This window comes from Schistocerca nitens, chromosome 3, assembly GCF_023898315.1.
Source record: "Schistocerca nitens isolate TAMUIC-IGC-003100 chromosome 3, iqSchNite1.1, whole genome shotgun sequence".
In the NCBI taxonomy this organism is placed as follows: domain Eukaryota; kingdom Metazoa; phylum Arthropoda; class Insecta; order Orthoptera; family Acrididae; genus Schistocerca; species Schistocerca nitens.
Window position 1 is genome coordinate 178356054 of NC_064616.1, and position 18948 is coordinate 178375001.

At 40.9% G+C, this 18948-nt stretch overlaps 1 pseudogene; it reads right to left on the reverse strand.

Annotated features, from left to right (window-relative positions):
• Positions 1–14489: 14489 nt before the first annotated feature.
• Positions 14490–14607, reverse strand: LOC126250059 (5S ribosomal RNA; annotated as a pseudogene).
• Between the last annotated feature and the right edge of the window lie 4341 nt (positions 14608–18948).

The window sequence follows — 18948 nt, forward strand, 5'->3', positions numbered from 1 at the left end:
CGTAGCACTGAATGATTTGTTAGCAGGCTGCTTTTTGGGTCTACTATCACTGCTTGATTTGCATATATTCCTGGTAGTCCAGACACTGGGCTTCATATAGACACGGGCCATATCGAGCTCAAAATGGAGTAAGGCGAGAAATTTTGGGCAGACTCGTATTTGTTTTTTTGGATTAGACTTTTGTTAGGAGGTCATCATCGTAAGTTACAATTCATTTGTGTAAGAACTGATCATAAGTTTATACCGATTCTCGTTGATTTAAGGAATATTACAAAAAAAAATACGAGAGAAACTAATCATCAACAATCTATTTTCTCAAGTTAACTACAACAGTCTCATGATTTTCAGGCAGTTTTGTATTCCACAGCTGTAGAAAGCTAGTGGTTTATAGAGGGTCAAACATTATTACCTTTTTATGAAGTTAACACAGGGTGGTTCAAATCCAAGTCTGGCCATCCTGCTTTATGTTTTCCATTATTTCCTTAAATCGATTAAGATAAATGCTGGGATCTTGTCTCTGAAAGGGTACAGTCTATGTCCATCCCCTTTCTTCTCAATCTCGGCTTGTGCTTCATTTCTGATGATCTCGTCGTCCACTTGATGTTTAACCCTATTATCCTTCCTTTCATTTTCCCCCACCATTGTCTACTGAGTGCAAGTGTCTCCCGAAAGTTAAATATTCGTAGTTCATCACGTTTGAGACTAATCGGGTGAACCAAACTGATATATCGTAAAATTGTCCTTCTTTAAAGTCCATTGCTCTTATGGAATGTGAGAAATAATTTACGTTGAAACGATTACACATGAAACGAGAAAACCTTTTTCCTGATCGGCTTTCTACAATATACTTACCCCATACACGGCACAAATGTTTCCAGCTGCGTTCGCAGCCTGCAACCCTCCATTAAATCCAAAGATAACAAGATGTCACAAACGTTAAACTTTTTCTATTTCACGCACCATTTTCTAATGCTGAAGCTACGTACTTCATAACCTTCACCTATGCCACATTCATTAAGCCACCGCAAGAACAATTCTACGTTCTCAAATAAAACATGAGCATTGAGAAATATACTTCTAGCAACATGTGTCAGAACACATCAGACAAAATCTCCATGTACTCTCTACTTTCCTCAGGAAATTTTTCTTGCAGTGTCTGATTACATAGTTCAATATTTTTCATGTCCTTTGCTGCATGAACAATGGTCACAACGCTGCTGAGTGCTCATCTAAAATGAGGTGATTTAAGTCATGCGATACATCCTAGCAACGTGTCGGGCCTCCTTCTTTCCCGGCGTAGTGTAGCAACTCCGACGTTACATGGACTTAACAAGTCGCTGGAAGTCCCCTGCGAAAATACTGTTCAAATGTGTGTGAAATCCTATGGGACTTAACTGCTAAGGTCATCAGTCCCTAAGCTTACACACTACTTAACCTAAATTATCCTAGGGACAAACACACACACCCATGACCGAAGGAAGACTCGAACGCCAGCTGGGACCCGCCGGGAAATACTGCGTTATGCTGCATCTATATCCGTCAATAATTCCGAAAGTGTTCAGGATGCAGGATTTTGTGCGCGAATTGACCTCTCAATTATGACCCATAAATGGTCGATGGGATTCATGCGGGTGATCTGGGCGGCCAAATCATTTGCTCGAGTTGTCCAGAATGTTCTTCAAATTAATCGTGAACAGTTGTGACCTGGCGACATGGCGCATTCTCATCCATAAAAATTTCATCGATGTTTAGGAACATGAAGTCCATGAACGGCTGCAAATGTTTTTCAACTAGGCGAACATAACTATTTCCAGTCAATGATCGGTTCAGTTGGACCACAGGACCCAGCACATTCCATGCAAACACAGCTCACATCATTATGGAGCCGCCACCGGCTTGTATAGTGCCTTGTCGGCAACTTGGACTCATGGCTGCGTGTGTTCTGCGCCACACTCGAATCCTACCATCAGCTGTTATCAATGGAAACTGGGATACATCTAACCAGGCCACGATTTTCCGGTCGTCTAGGGTCCAACCGCTATGGTCACTAGTCGAGCAGCTGCCATAGCCCATTAAACGCCAAATTTCGCCGCCCTGTCCATAAGGATACGTCCGTCGTACATCCCGCAGTGATTTCTGCCATTCTTGTTTCTTGTCTGTTAGCACTGACAACTCTACGCAAACGCGGCTTCTCTCAGTCGTTAAGTTAAGGTCGTCGGCCAATGCGTTGTCCGTAGTGAGAGGTAATTTCTGAAATGGTGGCACACTCTTGAAACTGTGAATTTCGAATAATAAATTCCCAAACGAATTCTGAAGTAGAATGTCCCATGTATCAAGCTCCAACCACTACTGCGCTTTTAAAGTCTGTGATTCCCGTTATGCCGTCATAATCACGTCAGAAAGCTTTCCATATGAATCAACTCAGTACAAATGACAGCTCCGCCAATGCACTGCCTTTTGGTTTCTTGTGTACGCTATACTTGCCGCCATCTGTGTACGTGCATATTCCATTCTTTTTTTTCGCCTCGGTGCGTATCAGACAAAATATGGTGTACAAAGTAAAGAGATGGATGTGCTCCATAATGTGGCACTGTGTTTACACTGCACCACGTTTGCCACTAGACAACTAATACACATAGCCCCAAAGCAGCTCAAGCGGAAAGCATTAACACGTGCAGAAATTTCCGAATCATATAGTGTTACCACACCATGCTGATGGCCATTATGTGATTTTATTTCTGTAACTACTAAACCAAGTCGAAAGTACGAATGGCGTACCTGATGCAACTTGTGAATGATTTGAACAGGTTGTAATTTACTTGCAGAGAGTTAGAATTCTCATCCTGTGTTGAGCAACCTTTGTTATGACAAAATACAGCTAAGGCCATATGTGGAATTTGGTGATCTGTTGGAATGACTATCTTCCTTAGCATATATATGGCTTTCACTTACATTTCAGGCAACCATTCTCAAAGAGCACAAACAGGACCTCTTCGTCTCTGGTAATGGCAAGTGAGCAATGTAGAGTGCACCTAGATTTCAAATCCACATTAAACATGATGTTCTTTCGCTACCAACTGTGGAAGAGACAGTGTGGGTCTGGCCGTGATCGAGGTGATAGTCGCAGAAGCAGAAATTTTGTCATTTGTACGTATTCCTAAACAATAACGTTTATTTTATTACAGAACCAGTCGTTACGTAAGGTTGCTGCTGAATTACTACTTATATATTTGTACTTGAGATGCTGGAAATGTTGGTTCTGGACTGGTATTAGAACTCAGATCACCCGTTTCACGAGATTTGTCCCTTTTGGATGGCACAGCTCCATCATTTCATTGTTTCCACACTATTCCAAACCCTTCAAAGCCTCAACGAATGTTGTGTGTCTGGGTCCTAATACTGATTTGGCACAAACATTTTGATCATGTCATTGTGGGCTTTAGCTTGTGCACACCAAGCTAGAGGTAAAAGGTAATTAAATTTTTGATGTCACTTGAAACATTGCTGGTTTCGAATTCCAGTCAGAAAAAGAACATTTCATTACATCATTTTCGGTTGAAAAATGTCACACCTAGCTAGTGATACAAAATAATTGAACAAATAATGTCTCTTTATGTACAGTCAATTAAAATATCTTCAGGATTTGACTCACAGTCAGCACAGAAGTAGATGAAAATTAGGGCCACCATCCCAATCCTGTGGCAGGTCCACAATTTTCATCTACTACTACCTATGGTTTTTTCCCCTTAACTCAGCCCTTTCTATTCACTTAAAAAAATAAGTTTCACCAAATTTCATGAGTAAAAGTAAATAAAAAAACAGTTAAATTATGAATTCAGCCAAATATGAAAATGATTTGAAAATCAGAAAAATTATAAGTTTTATGCAAATATGAAAACAATTGAAAATCACTTTATTATTATTTTTAACTGAATAAAAAATCTCAAACATTAAAGATTTTAAGATTAAATTATACAAATCTGTACTTAACATATTTAAAAAAATTAAACCTCAAAAATATAAACACTTTTTTTCATTTTTAAAACTAATAAGTTTTATATCTTATTATTCAGAACAAATAAAATATGACTAATGTATGATATAAATTTAAATTTGACAGAAATATTTTTGTTGAGAGTAGTAATGAACCAAGAGAGAAACAATGGTTACAGTTATTATTTTGAAGCATGTTAAATAATAGAACATTTAAGAAAAAACATAATTGTGGTATTGATTATATGTTGATATTCTGTAATGAAAATATTATAGATATTTGGTAAAAAAATTGAAAAGTTAAATTTTCTCTTTTTCATGACAAAGAATTTGTGGATTGTCATATAAATCATGATCATTTATGATATCATCTTTATGATTATAATTTGCTAGAAATAATAAAACTGTAATTCTTTTTTAAATAGCAGTTTGAAAAGGTTCTTAATCAATAACCAAAAAATGCAAATAGTTTAAAAATTCTCAAATAATATTCTATGCTAAGTATCATAAGTTAATTTCTTATTTCCATGAAAAAATTATATTAGATAAAGTATCACTAGATATTTTATCATTAAAAATAGCACATGACTTCATTACAGTTTTTTGTGTTGCAAAAGTATTTTATGCTTAAGGCAAATTTATAACATAAATAGACTAATCTGTAAAAAAAATATATGGACTTACATCAGTATCTCCTGTTAAGTGCATTACTTCTTTAATATTAAGAAATTAATCATAACCTTTCAGAACGTATTTGGTGGGATTAAATTCCACATTTCTTGAGGAGAAATTTCATTCCTTTCAGTTTACATATACATTGTAATTTAACATTATCAAATAATGAAGAATCAACGAACTGATTATTTTTTTGCTTTCTTTGAGAAACATAAAAAATAAAATGGGTTATATCAAACTCTGTTTGGTTGTAAAAATTTGTTGTATTGAACTCAAAATTATTTCTACTACTCAACCTAGCGATTTCTGTAGTTTGTAATGCATAGAACAATATTAGTATTTTAGGAATTTTTAATCTTTTGTGTTCTAATCCAAGTTCACATTCAGGCTCATATTTAATAATTAATACTCTAATTTTCACGCTCTGTACAACAAACTGGAAGAGCATCTTTTATTTCAATACCTGCTTCATTATAATTAGCTGATCTCAGTATAGAATCTTCAGCACTTGAAGCCCATGTAAAACTTATAGTTAATTTTTTTCCCACCTTATTTCTATATAATCTTTAAAAAATCCTCCAAATACTTCTAAATGCCAAAATAAATCAGTTTTTTATTCTTTTCGCCATTATTAAGTATATGTCTTTCCATATAAGTTTTATCAGCTAGAGATGAAGTTAAATTTAATAAAACTGATGAAGGAATGAAGGGATGTTTTTTCTTGATATGTTATTATCACCTTTTTCTAATTAAAAATCAAATAATTTTGCAATATAGTTATCAGTTAATTTCTTATAAGATTTTCCATCATATGTAGAGTAATCTGATTCTTCAGCTTTAATAATTTTAAATCTCATACATGATTAAGCATGATATGGATCAGTCCTGCCATCACCAATATATATATATATCTTAATTTCAGTATTTTTGGTAGGAATATTTAAATTCTTTTTCCTTTTCTCATTCACTGGTAAAGAATAAAATTGATAGGTGCCAGTCTTTCTCATTTATAAAGAAGAAAAATTTTAGATATATTTGTGAAAACTATGTTGTAACATTTTTTTGATACCCTAACTATTATAAGAATTACAAAAACCAAACTATTCAACAAAAACTTTATCATCTTTCTCTGTTATAAATATTTCTACAAGATTACAAATGGAAATTTTGCTTATTGTAGTTCTTGTTCATAAAAATTTACTTTTACATCTTTTAATTTATATATAATTGGATATGAATACATAATATTTTCAATTTCAAAAATTTCTGTTGACAAATTCGACGTGAAGTCTTTTTCAAAAATTCCTTTTATTTGTTGATCCAAACTTTGTCTCATATTTTGTATCTTTGTTTGTTATTATATACTACAAACTCTTTCATATTTTTTTCGATTAACTCCTATTGTTTCATTTTATTTGTTGCATGTGTTGTGTTATTATATTCATCATCTAGTATTACAACTAAGTCAGCCCATCTATAACTACCTTGAAGAATTAATTGTTTCCATATATTTTCTTTTAATGTTCTATTATATCTCTCAACAACTTAACCCTTTAATTCTGTAAAAGTTGAATAGTGATTAATTTCATATTTTTTCTTGAAGATCTGTATTATAAATTTTCTTACCATTTTCTTTTAGTAAATTTCTTGTACATCTTCATTGGTTACATAGAATAGTAGGGTAAGGTGGGGTAAATCCGATGGGGTAGGTAAACCCGAGCGCCTTCTATTTTTGAGAAATGGCAAAGTGGAGCGATTTCACATTAGTGTTACAATACAGAGTATTCGACGTAACGAAAGTGTCACTTTGACGGCTTTGCCACATTTAACATTTAGACACTCAAACGACAACTAGTCTGTTTGTGATTGTTTCAATTTAATGTTTGTGCAAATTGCATCACTAGATTTACCTTATTAAATAAAACAATCGCAAAACAAACGGTAAGTGATTTTTGTAATGCATTTAGTGACCTATTCAGTGTATGTATCGTTTTAGTTCGAAATTTCGTGTAAATTGTTTCTATGTGTATTAAGTGAAAAATGGCATGGTGGTGTACATCCAAATGCTAAATGGTGGGGTAAATCCAACAGCTTATTTTTTTTCGTTTATGTTTATGGAATTATTTATTTATGTAAACAAACTGAATTTTTGTTTATTTTTAGGAAAATGGTACGACATCACAAACGAAAAAAGACAAAATGCAATCGAAATGATACTCGCCGAGAAGTTGCCTCAATGCAAATGGGAATGTCTTTACGAGCTGTCACTCGTGATTTTAACATTCCGAGATCGACATTGCTGTTGCACCGCCGTACAATGAAATAGTTTTCTTTCAATAAAAATTTACATACATTTAACTTTCAGTACATTTAGTACTCTAAACATTGTTAACTTTTTTAATAAATTTTGTTAATTTGTGTAAAAACATAATTACTTATAATTTTTCCCAAAAAACCGTTCATATAGTACTATTCCTGTGCAAAATCAGCCAAACAAATAAGGGGTCGGTTTTACCCCACCATCTTTTGGAAATGGCAAAAATGGACGTTTCTTGAAATACAAATATCTCCAAAACTATTCATGGTATATCAAAAATATTTTGCAGAAAGTTGCTCCTTTATATTACCTATAATTTAACGTCTATAACGTTAAGTTCCGATCTCAGATAAGCGTTTTATAGCCACAAGAAGTTACTAGATCGGATTTACCCCACCTTACCTTATACATGAGTATAATATATAATGAAGATGAATACTCCAGAACTAGTTGCGATAATGTTTTTTAATATTTTACATGAGAGGCAATTTTTCGGTTCATTGCCGTTATCAAGTGACATCTGGTTGTAAGTGATGACAATATTCCATCCGCAATAAATTTTTCTATAATGTCTTGGTAAGTATAACGCTTTTTCTAGTTGCGTTAAAACTCTTCAAGCTTTTTAAATAAAACGAACCTTACAAACATTCTGCATCTTCATTCTTCGTGTCTATGTATTTATTTCTCAACAGTCATACTGGCGACGAACACATTTCTCCGAACGCGAGATCAGTTTGTTGATACCGGCAGTATAGAATATTTGCCTTTCTTGAAGGAGCCACAACTTCACTTCTGCTTGCATCGCATCATCACTACCAAAATGAAGTCCGCGAGGGTGTCGTTTAAGTTTTGCAAACATAAGGAAATCGGATGGGGCCAAGTCGGGTCTGTATGGAGAACGATCGATGTCAGTGAACCCAAGGCGTCGGATTGTTGCAGGTGGAGCAGCACTCATGTGTGGTCCGGCATTGTCATGCTGAAGGAGAAGACGCTCCATGTATGGAAGAGCTCTTCGAATTCTAAACTCGATAACAGAACGCTGTTTCTCATGCACCGATGTACACTACTGGCCATTAAAATTGCTACACCCAGAAGAAATGCAGTTGATAAACGGGTATTCATTGGACAAATATATTATACTAGAACTGACATGTGATTACATTTTCACGCAATTTGGGTGCATAGATCCTGAGAAAACAGTACCCAGAACAACCACCTCTAGCCGTAATAACGGTCTTGATACGCCTAGGCATTGAGTCAAACAGAGCTTGCATGGCGTGTACATGTACAGCTGCCCATGCAGTTTCAACACGATACCAAAGTTCATCAAGAGTAGTGACTGGCGTATTCTGACGAGCCAGTTGCTCGACCACCATTGACCAGACATTTTCAACTGGTGAGAGATCTGGAGAATGTGCTGGCCAGTGCAGCAATCGACCATTTTCTGTATCCAGAAAGGCCCGTACAGGACCTGCAACATGCGGGCGTGCATTATCCTGCTGAAATGTAGGGTTTCGCAGGGATCGAATGAAGGGTAGAGTCACGGGTCGTAACACATCTGAAATGTAACGTCCACTGTTCAAAGTGCCGTCAATGCGAACAAGAGGTGACCGAGACGTGTAACTAATGGCACCCCATACCATCACGCCGGGTGATACGGCAGTATGGCAATGACGAACACTCACTTCCAATGTGCGTTCACCGCGATGTCGCCAAAGACGGATGCGACCATCACGATGCTGTAAACAGAACTTGGATTCATCCGAAAAAATGACGTTTTGCCATTCGTGCACCCAGGTTCGTCGTTGAGTACACCATCGCAGGCGCTCCTGTCTGTGATGCAGCGTCAAGGGTAACCGGAGCCATGGTCTCCGAGCTGATAGTCCATGCTGCTGCAAACGTCGTCGAACTGTTTGTGTAGATGGTTGTTGTCTTGCAAACGTCCCCATCTGTTAACTCAGGGATCGAGACGTGGCTGCACGATCCGTTACAGCCATGCCGGTAAGATGCCTGTCATCTCGACTGCTAGTGATAAGAGGCCGTTGGGATCCAGCACGGCGTTCCGTATTACCCTACTGAACCCACCGATTTCCTATTCTGCTAACAGTAATTTGATCTCGACCAACGCGAGCAGCAATGTCGCGATACGATAAACCGCAATCGCGATAGGCTACAATCCGACCTTTATCAAAGTCGGAAACGTGATGGTACCCATTTCTACTCCTTACACGAGGCATCACAACAACGTTTCACCAGGCAACGCCGGTCAACTGCTGTTTGTGTATGAGAAATCGATTGGAAGCTCTCCTCATGTCAGCACGTTGTAGGTGTCGCCGCCGACGCCAACCTTGTGTGAATGCTCTGAAAAGCTAATCATTTGCATATCACAGCATCATCTTGCTGTCGGCTAAATTTCGCGTCTGTAGCACGTCATCTTCGTGGTGTAGCAATTTTAATGGCCAGTAGTGTAGTTACGTTACACACCGCCATATTACCAGCTACAGTTCGGAGCCCTCTGGCGGCAGATGGCTGGAAATATGTAGCCATAAAGAATATAGATGTAGAATTAATAAAATTGGTTTTATTCAAAAAAGTTTTAAGATTTTTGGCGTCGATAAATCGCTGGCGTTACTTTCCAGGACACTCTAGTATTTTAAAATATTATGGTGCTGACCAGTAGGCTACTGGGTAGATGGCCTGGAGGTGGATACAAATCGTCTATGTTTGTTCGAATTCTCAGAGAAATTGCAGCACCATTCAGATGCTGCAGACGCTCTCAGATAGACGGGCTTCCCGTGTGCAGGCCCTGGAAGTTACGTGCATGGTAGCCTGTGGCTCGCTACCTCTCGCGCTGTCTCTGTTTGCGCAGTGAGTCACAACATCTGCCGCTGTTTGTCTGGATTCTGTTAAACTGGACCAATATACTGCTTGCAAGGCTATAGCTCTGCCCATGGAGATCATGACTCGGGTAACCAATAATGCCCAGCGGAAGTTTCATAAAACCGTGTCATTTTTCGAATTTCATTATGATCTTATGGTGATTGTTTTCGATGACTGTTGTGAGTTAAATTATGGGACAGCACCAGGCTGGCATGTCGTCACGCCTTACAATACGATAAACTTGATTTATCCTTGATAACAGAAGAGTTCTTAGCAGCACATTTTCTCGCGTATTTTCAGCTACTTCTAGAAACTGTCAGAAAGTGTATAAATCCAACAGTATTTCACATGAGAAATTAGGATAGTGCGAACACTTTCCCCACATCGTGATACACACTTTTAACGGTTTTATTTATAGTTTACAATTCTTCGTGCAAACTTAGTTTCACAGGAGAGGTAGTTAGTCAGATCCTAAGATTTTGTATGATGCTGCATGATGAAGCAAATCACTTGGGAGCATTTCTGACAGCAGAGGGCAAACTGTGTTCCAAGGTGTCATGGATTAACCAGAATTTCCTTATATATGACTCGTTTGATTCAAGGAGCATGCGTTCTAGGTCTCGTGTACGTTTGACACATCTCTGAAGTGTGCTTATTTTCATTGTGACGAGTCAAATATGTAAATATTTCATATTAAATATCACCGAGCACAGACGAAGGCTGTTACTACAGTTTCTCAGCGAGTTCATCTCGTCAAATGCCAATGAAGGAAAATCCTAATCGGTATTGGTGTAATAATAAGAGGCCGCGTCTGATTACTTAGAAACAGATTTCACAGAGTGATGGAGGGCGGTTGTGACGTGGCAATAGTTTACCGTTGTAGTAACAGTCACCGATTCACACACAGGTTAGTATCGTACAAATGGCTTGAAGTGCGAAGCGTTTTACATTACTAAGGAACAGGGCAGATTCTGTTACATGACGCTTCGTTGGATAGCAACATTGGCCGGCCGGTGTGGCCGTGCGGTTCTAAGCGCTTCAGTTTGGAACCGCGTGACCGCTACGGTCGCAGGTTCGAATCCTTCCTCGGGCGTGGATGTGTGTGATGTCCTTAGGTTAGTTAGGTTTAAGTAGTTCTAAGTTCTAGGGGACTGATGACCTCAGAAGTTAAGTCCCATAGTGCCCAGAGCCATTTGATAGCAACATTCATGATATGGTTGTTTTGCGCTTAGCGATAAAATCTTTACAGCATTATTCGCTGTTCACAAAATAGTCAGTTCAGCGGTTCTGATACCGCACTGGGTAGAAAACGACCTAGAAATGTAGCAAAGTCAGAATAAAATTAGTACCCTATGAGAACTCAGGTTTTTCGTCAGCTGTAGTGGGGTTGTTGCTGGACACTAGTTGTTGTAAGTGTAGAAGATGGACGTGCTCATCGGATTGATATATTATAACATTTGCGGTACAGAATAGACTTCGTCCATGTTCCTTACTATAAGATGAATCTGTGAAGACCATGAGCGTAATCTGTATTGCTGTAGTGCTGTATTCCGTTAAACCTCCGAGGATGCGTCCAATCCTAGATAGCGGTTCGGTTAATGTCAAATAACAGTTAATATGAATGGGAAACATACGAAATTTATGTAATATTCTACAGTATGTATTAGTTAACCAACTGGTTTTAGGCTGCTAGGCCACCATTAGATACGACGATAAATATGTATGACTATAAATTTTTGTGAGCTCCAAAACTTTAATCTTGATCATCAAAAAATCTCTCAAATGGCTGTCAAATATGACAGTTATTGAAATTCGACATAAGCCTAAAGTGAGAAGAATTATTTCCAAGAAACGGTGAAGTAAAACTATTTCGAGAAAATGAAATATATAACATTTTATAAATGAACTACATGACAAATTACAGCAATGTTTCAGAGAAGACAAGTAAATCGAGCAAATTTATTCTCTGAACAAGTGTTATAATTTGTCATGAAGTTCATTAAGTCAATGTATTACGTACCTTCAGCCGGTGACGGTGTTCTGGGATCAAAATGGTTCAAATGGCTCTCAGCACTATGGGACTTAACTGCTGAGGTCATCAGTCCCCTAGAACTTAGAACTACTTAAACCTAAATAACCTAAGAACATCACACACATCCATGCCCGAGGCAGGATTCGAACCTGCGACCGTAGCGGTCGCGCAGTTCCAGACTGAAGCGCCTAAACCGCTCTTCCATAACGACCGGCCATCTATTCTGGTCATTCGTTGTTGGTCTACGTTGCCGAAAATCTTCAAGTGTCAACTTTGAGATAATGTCTGTTAGAGTGTTTAATGTTCGCCAGTTTTCAGTGTGTCTGACTATATTGTATAATCTTTGGTCTGCAGGTAAGTTGACATTCTCCTGTCTTGTGTCCTTGTAATTTCTACACTGTAGAACCAAATGCTCTGGGGATTCTTCTTGCCCAAATGTGCATGTTGTTGTCTGACTTTAGCTCATGCGATGTAGATGTGTTGGATACAGATCATGCCCAATCAAGAAATGAACCATTCAACGAGTTGGGTATATGTGGTTCATCCTTAGACTCTCCCTGATTCTGGGGAATATTTTATATACCCGTCGCTCCTTGTCAGTTGATTCCTATTCTAGTTTCCAAGAGTCAATCCGCCACCGTTTTAGTTGGTGCTTCTCTTGGACTGGTGCACCTGTTATTGCAGTTATCTTAAGTCAGTACATCGTAGCTCGAAATTCAATGGTGGTGCCTATGGGGTAAATAACTAGCACCACACATAGAACATCTACTGAAGTGGTACTAAATGCTTCAGGTAGAACACTCCCTTGCCCGCTTGGGATGGCTGTTTTGTTCGTGACAACGGACAGACGATGTACCCATGTGCTGGCTGTAAAGCTTAGTATCGAGTCAAAGAGGACAGAGTGATAAGTTTTTGTTGTCTTTAGTGAGAATTGGTATTGTTCTGTATTAATTCGTGCTAGTTTGTGAAAAAATTTTCTGCTTTTTGTGTTCCAATATTGATACGGTCATTAAAGTTCTGTTGTTCATCAACGTGCAACCCCAGGTATCGTGTGACTTGATCTTTTGATGCTGGTGTCCAGAAGTTTAATGGAAGGGTCCTCTCCAAAGAACTTTTCATTAAAATGTATGTGGTTTTGTTTTTTGCTATCGTGAGTTTGTGTTGGTTGCACCATTGTAAAACTGTTGATAGTGCACTACTGGCCCTACTGGCCTATAATGTTGTCTCTGCTGAAATTACCACAAGTAAATCATCAGCGTAGGCAACTATACCATCAGTTCTATTGTCGGCGTCCATTACCTGTAGGTATGACTTAGTGCTCATGTCCCAGAAAATGGGTCACACATTGATCCCTGTGGGCAAGGATAGTAAACAGGGGACTTGTCGATACCAGAGCATAAAATCTTTACGAATTTCATTTCGTGTACTCAGTTTGACAATAAATAAGCCTCGCCAACTGCAGGTGTCGGCAGTTGAGTAGCTGGGCACAGTGTAGCCAACTGGAGTAATCGGCGAATCGCTCGACATTTGAATAGGACGACGGTACTATTCGTCGATGTTGGCAGGAATGGGTTAACCATGGCCGAACACAGAGTCAAGTAGGAAGCGGTCGGTCTAGAGAGACGAAGGAACGTGAGGGTCCGAGCAGTCGTCAGAGAGGCGTTCAGAGCCCCGGATTCATCATTATCATCGATCCGACGTTCAACTAGTGCTTCAGTGACCACAAGGATCATTAATATGCGGCTGACAGAAAGGGTGCTGAGATTCGGCCTTTGATTTCCTAGAATGGAGTAGAATTGTCTTCAACGAAGAGCCCCACTTCGAACTGAGCCCTAATGACCAGTGAAGACGTGTCTGGACACTTCCCAGATAGGGGTGAGATACCAACCTGACTTGCCTCCCATACGGACCGACAAACGGCATTGATGGTCTGGGGTGCCGTTTGATTTCATAGCAGGAACCCTTTAGTTGTCATTCACAGCACCCCTTAAAGGACAGCGGTACATCGACGATATTCTACATCCAGTTTTGTTGCTCCTCATGGCAAGCCATCCTGGGCTTACATTTCAGCAAGATAATGCCCGCCCGCACACGCCCAAAGTTTCTACTGCTTGTCCTAGTTCTTGCCAAACCTTACCTTGGCCAGCAAGGTCGCTGGATCTCTCCCCACTTGAGAACATTAGGAGAATTACGGTCAGGGCACTCCAACCAGCTCGGTATTTTGACGATCTGAAGCGCCAATTGGACAGAACTTAGCACTAAAGCCCTCAGCAGGACATCCAACAACTTTATCAGTCAATGTCATGCCGAATAACTACTTGCACGGGGACCAGAAGTAGACCAACGCGTTATTGACTTGTCCAATTTCGGAAGCCCTTTCTATTGAATAAACACTCCGTCTTCGGGCCACAAGTGGCCCATCGGGACCATCCGACTGCCGTGTCATCCTCAGCTGAGGATGCAGATAGGAGGGGCGTGTGGTCAGCACACCGCTCTCCCGGTCGTTAAGATGGTTTTCTGTGACCGGAGCCGCTACTATTCGGTCGAGTAGCTCCACAATTGGCATCACGAGGCTGAGTGCACCCCGAAAAACGGCAACAGCGCATGGTGGCCCGGATGGTCACCCATCCAAGTGCCGGCCACACCCGACAGCGCTTAACTTCGGTGATCTGACGGGAACCGGTGGATCCACTGCGGCAAGGCCGTTGCCCCTTCTCTTGAATAAATCATCAAAATTATTGAAAGTGTAATCATTTTTTTGTCTGTACATGTACATCACATCTACCGATTTTCATCTCATTCTAAAATCCTTTGTGGTGTGTCGTTTTTTTGTGACTTAGAATGTATTTCGTGCAGCAGTTAGTCAATAATTTTTCATCACTATCACCTATACTGAGACAATTCAATGGTATAAAACTATTCACACTACAGAATATACAGGGTGTCCGAAAAGTCTTTTCATGATTACATAAATTGATAACTCAGGCTAGAAGTAAGATACAAATATGAAGCTGGTGTCTAATTGTTTACAAACTATCAAAGTTTTTTTCACACATCAGTCAACTTACACATGAGCACCCTTGGTAGCACGTAGCACATCTAGATGATATTCAATTTCCGTCCACACCTGAGCCAACATCACTGGAGAGATCGATTCAACGACTGTGGTTATCCGTTGCCGCAGGGTTTCAAGATCTGGTACACGTGTTCGGTAGACCTTGTCCTTGACATAACCCCATAAAAAGAAGTCTAATGGGGTTATGTCAGGAGAGCGTGGAGGCCAAACCGTTGGCCCATCACGACCAATCCAGCGCCCAGGAAAGGTCATATCGAGATTGGCACGGACGTTCAAACCCCAATGAGGCGGTGCACCGTCTTGCTGAAACAAGACATCGGGGTGATTCTGAAGCATCTGAGGAACAGCATACAGTTGCAACATGTCCAGATACACTGCAGATGTGATGGTAGCCTCAGAGAAGAAGAATGGCCCGATAATTCGATCGTGCAATAGCGCGCACCAAACATTCACCTTTGCCGGCCGGTGTGGCCGTGCGGTTCTAGGCGCTTCAGTCTGGAACCGCGTGACCGCTACGATCGCAGGTTCGAATCCTGCCTCGGGCATGGATGTGTGTGATGTCCTTAGGTTAGTTAGGTTTAATTAGTTCTAAGTTCTAGGCGACTGATGACCTCAGAAGTTAAGTCGCATAGTGCTCAGAGCCAAACATTCACCTTTGGACTGTCTCTGGTGCACTCCATGACCTCGACAGGGGGTTGTGAACCCCAAATGCGCACATTATGGCGATTCACTACTCCACTGACAAAGAAGGTCGCTTCGTCGGAAAAGGCAATTCGTCTGAGATAACCATCATCGTCCTCAATACGTGATAGCATTTCTACCGCAAAGTCATATCGACGTGTACTGTCATTGGGCAACAAGGCCTGAACGATTTGCACTTTGTATCCACGAAACAATAAACTTTTGTGTAAAATGTCATGGAGTGAGCTTTTTGGCATCTGTAATTCACGTGAGGCCCTGCGCACCGATTTCTTCGGACTTCGCAGAAAATGCTGCCTTACAGCTTCCACCCTGTCTACATCTACATCTACATCTACATGATTACTCTGCAATTCATATTTAAGTGCTTGACAAAGGGTTAATCGAACCACAATCATACTATCTCTCTACCATTTCACTCCCGAACAGCGCGCGGGAAAAACGAACACCTAAACCTTTCTGTTCGAGCTCTGATTTCTCCTATTTTATTTTGATGATCATTCCTACCTATGTAGGTTGGGCTCAACAAAATATTTTCGCATTAGGAAGAGCAGGTTGGTGACAGGAATTTCGTAAATAGATCTCGCCGCGAAGAAAAACGTCTTTGCTTTAATGACTTCCATCCCAACACGCGTATCATATCTGCCACACTCTCTCCCCTATTACGTGATAATACAAAACAAGCTGCCCTTTTTTGCACCATTTCGATGTCCTCGTCAATCCCACCTGGTAAGCATCCCACACCACGCAGCAATATTCTAACAGAGGACGAACGAGTGTAGTGTAAGCTGTCCCTTTAGTGGACTTGTTGCATCTCCTAAGTGTCCTGCCAATGAAACGCAATCTTTGGCTCGCCTTCCTAACAGTATTATCTATGTGGTCTTTCCAACTGAAGTTGTTCGTAATTTTAACACCCAGGTACCTAGTTGAATTGACAGCCTTGAGAATTGTACTATTTATCGAGTAATCGAAGTCCAACGAATTTCTTTTGGGACTCATGTGGATCACCTCACACTTTTCGTTATTTAGCGTCAACTGCACCTGCCACACCATACAGCAATCTTTTCTAAATCGCTTTGCAACTGATACTGGTCTTCGGATGACCTTACTAGACGGTAAATTACAGCATCATCTGCGAACAACCTAAGAGAACTGCTCAGATTGTCACCCAGGTCATTCATATAGATCAGGAACAGCAGAGGTCCCAGGGCGCTTCCCTGGGGAACACCTGATATCACTTCAGTTTTACTCGATGATTTGCCGTCTATTACTACGAACTGCGACCTTCCTGACAGGAAATCACGAATCCAGTCGCACAACTGAGACGATACCCCATAAGCCCGCAGCTTGATTAGAAGTCGCTTGTGAGGAACGGTGTCTGCTGAGGTCCTTGGTCGACCAGACCTCGGAAGGTCAGCAACCGATCCTGTGTTCTTGAACTTCTCATACCAGGCTTTAATGCTCTTGACATCAGGTGGCTTCCTTCCAAATGTTGCCAGCCGGAGAGGCCGTGCGGTTCTAGGCGCTACAGTCTGGAACCGAGTGACCGCTACGGTCGCAGGTTCGAATCCTGCCTCGCGCATGGATGTGTGTGATGTCCTTAGGTTAGTTAGGTTTAATTAGTTCTAAGTTCTAGGCGACTGATGACCTCACAAGTTAAGTCGCATAGTGCTCAGAGCCATTTGAACCATTTGAACTGTGGTGTCACCGCCAGACACCACACTTGCTAGGTGGGTGCCTTTAAATCGGCCTCGGTCCGTTAGTATACGTCGGACCCGTGTGTCGCCACTATCAGTGATTGTAGACCGAGCGCCGCCACACGGCAGGTCTAGTCTAGCGAGACTCCCTAGCATTCACCCCAGTTGTACAGCCGACTTTGCTAGCGATGGTTCACTGTCTACAAACGCTCTCATTTGCCGAGACGACAGTTTAGCATAGCCTTCAGCTACGGCATTTGCTACGACCTAACAAGGCGCCATATTCTTCAAGAATGTGTTCTGAACTGATAATATTGTGAACCATGTACCGTCATTAGCGCTGTTCATCATCAATGGATTAAAGTTAAGTATGAAACTAATTACGTCCGCTTTCTGAATACTCATTCCTTGTCATGTTCCAGACCTCACGTCAGTATAGTTCTTCCCTCCTCACGCCAGCCTGCGTGAGCTAAGACGCGTGCATTTCGGCCTCCATTCCTAACACGGTGTTGGCTCTTCTGCCAACACAACATGAACCTTCCAAATGTTGTCTGGAAGTGTCTCTGCACTGTGGTTGGTGATCGTGTCTCATGGTACCACAGGACACACTGTGTCTTGTCCTGATTAGTTAACATGGCTTCTTGGGCACTGCACCTCATCCACTACTTACGTACTGCGAACCTACAACAGAAAAAAACTTTGATAGTTGTAAACAATTCGACACAAGTTTCATATTTGTATCTTACTTCTAGCCTGAGTTATCAAATTATGTAATCAGGGAAAGTCTTTTCGGACACCCTGTATTAGAGAACACGTCTGGAAATCGGCAGTGGACCCGGAAACAAAGCGAACCAGAGGGCGGCGGAAAAATATTTGAGACATCTGTGTTCCTAGAATGACCAAAATCACGCATATATTCAGTTGCGGTTACTTCTTGTCACGCATCTCATTCGAGATCGCGGAGCCGTACAAGGCCGTGACTCCGAAGCCTACGACCGGCGCAAAGTGCGATGTCACGCAGGGCAACGCTGCAGTTCACACAGCACGGCACAGCTCAGCGCTACGCGACGTGCCCCGCCTCGACAAGACGACTCATTTACTCGCCGCGTGCTAGCTCACGCTAACGAACCTGTGCTTTCCTGTTTGTCTAGCCTCAAAACAACATATTACGGATGTTTAGTTTCACTTAGAGCTATTAGAGTGTTTTTAATTTACCTGTTTATTTGTGTACTCACTAACTAGCCAGCGCAAACACGGGAACTATTACGTGCAGATGAGAAATCTTTTAAGGTCGGGTTAAGACAACACTCGTCTCGGGACGGGAAAGCGTGTGTGCCATGTATAGGCGGCCAGTTCACTTTCCCATTAAGAGCGTGTTGGCTCGCTGGACAGCGTGTAAGTGTCCAGCAGCCGTCGCGTCGCATCTGGACGCGCGGCCCAGCCTTGTCAACACATGCCCGCCAGCGCCGGCTCTACCAGTTTTTCAGAATTAATTACTGCTCTACAAACACACGCCCTGCAAGGGACCAGTCTTCCTCTTTCTTTTCTAACAGGACTCGTGTTGTGAGATGAGTAGTGG